The following is an 8,658-nucleotide window of genomic DNA, read 5'->3' as shown; positions in this document are numbered from 1 at the left end:
TTTCGTTTGCAGTTTATTGAAATAGGGGCTCAGAGATGGTGATTTCTTAAACTGGAAGTAAGTAGGGAACTGAGATTCTTGAACTTTTACAAGGTAATAGCTGTGATTATTATGTCTGCTCTTAATACTGCTCTGTCTTGAACTTTAAGAAATTAAAACAATGTAGGGTTTATTTTTTATTAATCTGTGGCACTACACTAACTATGAGACCATAGCAAAGACCCTATCTTACTTATTGCAAGCATAAAACATTAAATAGAACTGTAGATCTTGTTTTGTGTATTTTGAGGTTGGTTTTGTTCTGTTTTTTTGTAATAGGCATATCTTGTATCTAGTCCAGGTTTGCTTTAAAGGTCAATCAACAAATAGCCCAAAACTCTTTGGGGCATGTCTCTCATTCTAAAATTCTCTAGTTTCTCCTTAGCTGTCACTTCCTCTTTCCAAACAACCCATAAATGCTGGGTGTCTTGTAGCTATGGTTGGCACTAAGGAAGTAGGATTGGGTTGGTCTCTCTCAGCATAGGCAGTGTTTGCTCCTACTGCAGGGATTCTGTCCAGTGCTATGAGAAGTTTATGGCAGCTACCTACATTATGGTTGGATTTCACTGGGTACTTAGGCCCACATTCACAAAGGTATTTAGATGTCTAATGCCTGGTTGAAATCAATGGGAGTTAAGCAACTAAATATCTTGGTGAATCAGGGCCCTACAGCAGGGATTCAAGCTTTGTTTTCTAGGAATAATATCAATGTAACTTCTGCAACTTTTCTGAGAGAAGATTTTCAAGTAAATCCATTATCGCCCATTAAAAATGGAATCTTAAAGTTGATACTGAGTCTCATTACTTTTTTTTTATTTTTTAAAAAACTACAGAATCACTCGAGCTCTCACAGGAGACCCCTTTTATCTCTGGGAATATGTAATTTTAAAAAAAAAACAAGAAAAAAGTGTGAGGGTTTGTTTGTTTTTTGTTTTTTTGATGTCACAACTTCTGGGCATTGGGTAGTTGACAGAACAGGTTTTATGTTGGCTATTTCCATTATCTGATGCTGCATTTTGAAGACCCTCTGAATACCTTAAGAGGGCAATGCAACATTGCCTCCCCTGGGCTGCCTAATAATGCTTCCTCCGCTGGGCCTACCACAGTCAAGGGCAATGGCTCTTTCTAGTGCAGCACCACTTGAGTTATCCAAGTTTCTCCTTTGACACAAAGCAATGACTACTGTCATGAAAGTCTAGTTCTTTGTGAAAGTACCCAGCTGGCTGGAAGATGGAAAAAGGCATAGCACTCGAGCCATTGCTGATTTCATCAATGCACCTGCATCTTCTCCCAGTGTCAGCTGGACTACCCCTGCCTGCTATCCACACTCCTCAGCTTGAAGCTGCTTTCTGGTGCCCATTCCTGGTAGGCAGGAGTGTTGGAGAGGTGGATGAGCAGTAAGTTCTAGGAGCCACCCTCCTGTCACTCTGTTGACCGGTTCTTTTCCCCGCCATCCAGAATGCACAAGCTTACCGACAGACTCTTGAGCTGAAGAAGTAATGTCATGTATTTGCTGCTTCAGCGAGTGACAAGTCCACTGAAACAGGGTACAGCATAGGGCTAAATGCAAGTGCATACCCACATTCTAAGATTAGTTTGCTGACCCAGTTGTTTACCTGATCAGGTTGCTGGCTCTGCTTTTTACCTGGCTGTTCTTTCCTTGCCAGACAAGCAGGAATCTTTTCACATGTCCTAACACCTAAGATATACATTCTACATATTACATCCTACACACTGGTTCAGGGGCATCATTATATCTGGGGAGCTTCTTTCTCAAATCAGAGGAATTACAACAAACCTTGCAGCTGTTTGGCTCCTTCCCTTTGCCTCACTTAAGCCCAGCCTGCAGAGCCCTGTAGCCTTCTGGCTCCCTCTCAGTGGCTCTCCCCAGCTAGAGCAGCCTCTAGTCCCGTGCTCGTGTTGCTTTGTCAAAGATCTCCTGTGAGGACAAGGCCCATGTGGCTGAAAGAAGAGAGGAGGTCACAGGAGCTGTTTAGTTTCCTCACCACCCTTGCCTTTTCTCTGAAACTGGAGCCTATTGTGGGGGCAGGCGTTCTCCCCATCTAGCACCATTTGTGCTCTATCAGAGAGGAGCAGCTCCAACAAAGCAGCAGCTGCTTTTGCAAAGGTGCTGTCTTTTCTGAAAGGAGCGCCATCAGAGTGCCTCTGTAAAATTCACCAAATCGAAGGAACTACTGTAACGACACTCCATTGTGTAGAGCTGGTGCATGGTTGTTAGTGATTGCACACAACCCCTCCTAACACAAGCAAGGTAATGAAAAGCTGAACCTTAATAGTTCATCTCATCCACCTGGAGGCACATACCTATCCACTATGCACCACTATCTTCACTCTGCCCTATCAGGTAGATCTGCCTTCTAGCACCTCCCCAATATTCTTCCTGTACTACAGGTGGGCTGCTGAGAACAAGGGTTAGTCCTTATTAAACCCATCTAATCAGTGCATTGAAATTCACTCTTTTTTTTGCAATGGAACTTCATTTCCAGTTCACAAGAAACCCCGCACTTGTCCTTCTAGTTTTAATGTATTCAATACTCCTGCTTAAATCACTATGGAAAACTGCTGACTTAGCACTCAGTATCCACTGTGAAACCTACTTTTCACAGTGAGCGTTCTCCCAATTATGTACTCAGTCTAGCATACTGTAGTCTCCAGTTTGAGGGGACTTCTTTCCTACTTGGCATTCAAGTGACAGCCTTAGTCTGCTGTAGTGAACATGCTCAGAAGATGTTTCCTATTTGGTGTGCACGTGACTGCCTTGGTGTATGTGATCATGTAAACATTTTTACCAGTTGTGCTAAAAGAACTGTTGCTTATCTGCTCTGTGGAGCAACCACTGAAGGCCATCACGCACTCATACACCAAGCAAGTTCATTACATTGCCCCCCAGCCTTACACTTATCACTAGCCTATACTTGTTCTAACAAAGACACATGTGTGTTACTGTACATACAGACCCTTTACATTATGTACATTAACTATAGCAGTCCCTACCACTCCTGTTCTAATAGACTGCATAACTCTATGCTGAAACTTTTAAAACCTAGCCCGACAAATGCACTAGTACAAAGGAAACCTTTTCTTCCTCCCTCCTTGCTAGTTACCTAGTTTTCTCTCTAATACAATGGGAGAGGTAGAGCAGCAAGAAATCTCTCATCCAAACCACGTGATGGAGAATCCCTCCAAAGGGAATTGAAGGAAGTGCAGGATATAGAATCATAGAATATCAGGGTTGGAAGGGACCTCAGGAGGTCATCTAGTCCAACCCCCTGCTCAAAGCAGGACCAATCCCCAATTTTTGCCCTAGATCCCTAAATGGCCCCCTCAAGGATTGAACTCGCAACCCTGGGTTTAGCAGGCCAATGCTCAAACCACTGAGCTATCCCTCCCCTGGAACTGAGAGCTAAGCCTCTAGCTGTAAATAACTAGACTCTCTGGAGTTGCAGGTTTATATCTAGGCAAATTTTCTTTCAGGCCTCCATCCTGCTACGGTCAAGAAATCGGAACTCTATGTCACTTGTGTCAGGTACGAGGCCCCTATCACCTGCTTGGGCTGCTGCGAACCTGTGGCTTCTTTCACGAGTATGGATTGATTGCTGAGGTGTTAGTCAAAACTTTCTACTCTTTTCCTTCTTTTCAACACATGCTTTGGGGGGCACGGATCAGTGTTCATGATGCACTCCCCGTCAGTACCTGGCCCAAGCCGGGGAAGCGAATACTCCAACCAGCGGACCAAACTTGGTGATGACTCCTGGTCGCATGCCACCTGAGGCACACTGCGCATACACTAAGAAGAACACATGCTCTGTGTAGCTTGGGAGGCACAGTGCTTGCTACCGTCTACTCTAAGAGCTGCTCCGTTTCAGTGGTGGTGTCTCTGAAGCACGCTGGGCTCCTTCTTGGGAGGAAAGACGCCAAATAAATTATGACATAGACATACTGGGCCCAGTTCATCAGCAGTCCCTGAATTTCAACCGAGTTTCATCATGGATGAATTCAGCCTGCTTGTATCTATTCTAGTATCACAAAATGACCAGATGCCAGTTGCTTCAACATGGTTAAGCCACTAGAGGGTGGTGTAGAATACGATAATGGTCTCCGTGGCTTCTACAGAGCAGCATGGATCAACAGCATGATCTGCTCAATGTATTTTCAGAGCTGTTCCTCTCTCAGGGCTCAGAATTATTAAATCTAGATAGGAGCCCTAGCCCAAAAACTCAGATAGGAACATCACCAACCACAGGGCTGCAAAGTACCATAGGCTGCAAAGTACACAGAAATATAAACAGCGGTGAGTGGGAAAGATGAAGTTTGAACAAAGTCTTTCCTGGCTCCCAGTTCAGTGTCCTTGCCTAACTGGTGTTGCTAATTCTTGCGATGGGTGTTTTGTTTTGTTTTTGTTTGTTTTTCTTAAAACCTTACCTCCCGAGGGCAAGTGATTACATGGGGCTCTCAGCTTCCATTTTAAAACCGTGTCTGTCCCTCATGTTTGCTAAGAGAAGTGGGAAAATTTGATCCCCTAAAGCAGTGGTTCTCAAACTAGGGGCACTGCTTGATCAGGGAAGGCCCCTGACGGGGCGGGCTGGGCCAGTTTGTTTACCTGCCGTGTCCACAGGTTTGGCCAATCACAGCTCCCACTGGCCGTGGTTCACTGTTCCAGGCCAATGGGGGCTGCAGAAAGCGGCGCGGATCGAGGGACGTGCTGGCTGCCCTTCCTGCAGCCCCCACTGGCCTGGAGCGGCGAACCGTGGCCAGTGGGAACCGCAATCGGCCGAACCTGCGGATGCAGCAGGTAAACAAACCGGCCCAACCCACCAGGAGCTTTCCCTGAACAAGCGGCACCCCTAGTTTTAGAACCACTGCCCTAAAGGTTCAAAGCCCAGAAGACAAACTTTGGGTTCTTGTGATTTTTGTTCTTTTTTTGTTTTTGAAATCTCTTGATTTGTTTTTATGAGGGTTGGCGATGCTGCCTATGGTAAAAGGTATTCTGATGCCACGTTCTCCCTCCCCTGCCTCCCCCGGCAAACAAACCTGTTGGATATTGGCCTTTGCATTAAACCAGTGGAGGCTTTTCTCTAAACCTCTCTTTATTTAAACAATACCTAGCACAGCTCCAAGAACCTGCGGTAAGCTTCAGCCTGCCCTCGACTCTTCTGCCTCCTGCACTCCAGCATCCAGCCTTCCAAACCGAAGGAAGATCCTTTGCCACCGCGTCATTGCACAATAGCAACTGTTCCATGCAGCGGGAGCCTGCTTCAGCTGCAGTGGGGGAGGCTGGAGAGCTCTGCCTGCCATGTGAAGCTGAGACTACCTTTACTCAAGATGGGTGACATAATATCTTTTATTGGACCGAGTTGGCCCAGTAAAAGAGATTACCGCACCCACTTTGTCTCTCTAATATCCTGGGATACGCGGCTACAATTACTCAAGGTGACAGCCTCTTGGCTTTTTTGTTTTTGCTGGGATTGAAGCTGAAGGTGGCCCCTAGGCTCTATGGTTAGGAAACTGTGAAGAGAGAATCCGTGCTACAAACCTTGGCCCAGCTGAGGCACTTGGGAGATGGAAATTACAAGCTCCAGCGCTGGGAGCACTCCAACCTCTGAAGCCGGGGAATACCACGGTCCAGGAGACCTCTCGTAACAGTAGGCTAATGCCTTCATAGAATGTTTCCACTGCCCGTGACCTCAAGTACAACCTTATTCGCCAACCCCGCCTCCACTCAAACACACAACGTATTGCATGCTGTTGCGTGCATGTAACCCACAAATCTGTGTGTGCTACATCATCTCTTCCTCTGACACGGAGGATGTGGGCTTGTTATAGCTGCCTCTTCTACTCAGACCATAGGGATGCATGTAACGAGCTCTAGAGCAGTGGTTCTCAACCAGCAGTACGCGTACCCCTTCCGGGGGGACATCAACTCATCTAGATATTTGCCTAGTTTTACAACAGGCTACAGAAAACGCACTAGCAAAGTCAGTACAAAGTAAAATTTCATACAATGACTTGTTTACGCTGCTCTATACACTGAAAAGTAAGTACAATATTTGTATTCCAATTTATTTTGTAATGTGGTTAAAATGAGAACATAAGCAATTTTTCAGTAATCGTGTGCTCTGACACTTTGGTATTTTTATGTCTAATTTTGTAAGCAAGTAGTTTTTAAGTGAAGTGAAACTTGGGGTATGCAAGACAAATCAAACTCCTGGAAGAAGGACAATAGTCTGGAATGTTTGAGAGCCACTGCTCTAGAGGTCCGCAGCTTAATCCTTGCTGTTGGCTGTCACACACATCAACCCTGAATATTTGCTGATGTGGTAGTTAATGTTCCTTATCAGTTGGCGGAAGAAGAATGTGCCTTGTGATCAGGCAGAGTCTGTCACCTGAAATGTGCCCTGTGGGTATTTGGACCAGGTAACTTCTAAGGAGCCCCATAACTTGGTGTGCCTTTGTTCCTTAGGTGTTGTAGAGGAGAGGAGTAGGGCATGTTGCATCTAACCACCTTTAATCCCTCTTTAAATAGAACTTTAGTTCAGAGTGAGCCACACACCAACCTTACCTTCAGTAAATTCTTTCCATCACTTTTGCTGCTCTGCCTCAGAAGATCTTCACTCCCAGATGTTGGGTGGAGGAGAGTGGAGGTTTGTGGTTCTCGTGAAACAGACACAAAAGCCAGTACGCCCTCGTCAACTCCTCATGCCTGCTTTTGAGCCCACCAAGCTCATTCAAAGCTAGAGCTTTTGCAGGGATAACCGTGTTTAGTGAGTGATTTATATACCCTAGATACAGCAACCAATGCGTAAGCACCCACCAGGTTGGGCTTGTAAGTGGGTAGCCCCATCCGCAATAAAACCATAGTGGGGGTGGGGATGCTCCTTAGGAGGTCATGGATTGCAACAGTTGCCATCTCTATAATATTGTACTTGGATATACTGTTACTGGCATTAGTATAGGTACGGATCCGACCCACTGGCCTGTATATGAACTGTGGCTGGTGGGAGAGTTTGAAAGCCAGATCCTAATTATGGGGTGCTTCTATATTAGTGTAGGGTGGCTTCTCTCCTACAGCCCTGAAGTGATCTTCTGTTTTTTCACCTACCGCTTAGCCCCTTTAACCCCACTCCCTGCTGTCTTCACTTCTGAAGGCAGTTGTCTCGGACTCCTGGTAGCTCCCTAGATAGCAAGATTTTGAAAGGAGATCACCTTCATGTGCTAGCCACCATTCCCTGTGCCAATAAATTGTCTTCCACTGTACGGTTAGTTAGCCCTGAACCTCAAAGAGCTGCTGTACTTGTAGACATAATTGCTGAGTTAGTGATATTAAATATGTTGCTTTTTTCAAGCTCTCTGACCAGCCTGGACTGCTATCTGCACAATACCTTCCAGGGCCATGAAGGGCACTAACCAGAGCCAGATCCCGTGAATGAGTTCACTATTAAGCACTGAAAGGCTACCTGAGACTGCGTTTCAAAGCAAGAACCTTGTACAACCATGTTTTGTGTATGTCTGAAACACATTGTGCCTGAACTGTATCCCATGCTTTTGTTAGATCAATGAAGACACTCAGCAGATCCATGGTTTGTTCGATATGTTCTTCTTGTATTTGCCTGATACTAGAAATCATGTCTCTGGTGCTATGGCCAGGTCTGAATCCGGACTGAGTCTCCGGTAGTTTGGCTTCTGAGACAGATGAAATCAGTCGGTTCAGGAGGACACGAGCAAAGACTTTTCCAGCGACAGATAGGAGAGAGATCCGACAGTAGTTACCACAGACCACTTTGCTGCCTTTATTTTTAAATAAAGGAATAATTGTGGCATCTTTGAAGTCTTGTGGCATTTCTTCGTTGTCCGAGATGCCAGTAAGGATCCTCTGGAGTGCCGTTACCACCTTTGGACCCGCAGATTTATATATTTCTGCAAGTATTCCATCTCTGTCTGAGGACTTTCCTGACCTCCTCATACTGATTGCCTTTTCTATTTCTTCAAGTGAGGATGGTGAGTCAGAGTGGTGCTGAATAGGCTTTTGAAGTATCTGATTAATAGCACTTGTTTCAATTGAGGATGGTCTGTTCAGTAGTTGGCTGAAATGTTCAGCCCATCTCTGTTCCATGCCATGTTTGTCTTTGACTGTCCTGCCATCAGCCATCATGAGCGAACCTGTGCCCACCTCTGAAGGTCCAAAGACTAGCTTCAAGGAATCAAAGAACTTCTTTGTTTCATGTTAGAGACTAACCAATTATTTGAGCATAAGCTTTCGTGAGCTACAGCTCACTTCATCGGATGCATACTGTGGAAAATACAGAAGAAAATATTCTGTATTTTCCACAGTATGCATCCGATGAAGTGAGCTGTAGCTCACGAAAGCTTATGCTCAAATAAATTGGTTAGTCTCTAAGGTGCCACAAGTACTCCTTTTCTTTTTGCGAATACAGACTAACATGGCTGTTACTCTGAAACGTGTTTCATTTGTTTCCACATATATTTGAGCGTCTTCTGCTACCTTCTCCCACCATTTATCTTGTATTAACCACAGTTGTCTTTGTGCCTTGCTTTGTAGGTGTTGTTGTAATAAATCGTGTGGAATTGGCAATGTGAGCA

At 45.2% G+C, this 8,658-nt stretch overlaps 1 long non-coding RNA gene across 1 annotated transcript; it reads left to right on the top strand.

Moving 5' to 3' along the window:
- LOC122466494 lies at positions 1-8,334 on the top strand. Its single transcript, XR_006292068.1, has 3 exons — positions 1-57; positions 6,584-6,701; positions 7,404-8,334. It is a non-coding gene; the product is annotated as an uncharacterized LOC122466494 (long non-coding RNA).
- The last annotated feature ends 324 nt before the right edge of the window (positions 8,335-8,658 follow it).

Source organism: Chelonia mydas, chromosome 7, assembly GCF_015237465.2.
Source record: "Chelonia mydas isolate rCheMyd1 chromosome 7, rCheMyd1.pri.v2, whole genome shotgun sequence".
Classification (NCBI taxonomy): domain Eukaryota; kingdom Metazoa; phylum Chordata; order Testudines; family Cheloniidae; genus Chelonia; species Chelonia mydas.
Note: the sequence above shows the minus strand (reverse complement) of the source record. Positions and strands in the feature narration are given on the sequence as shown.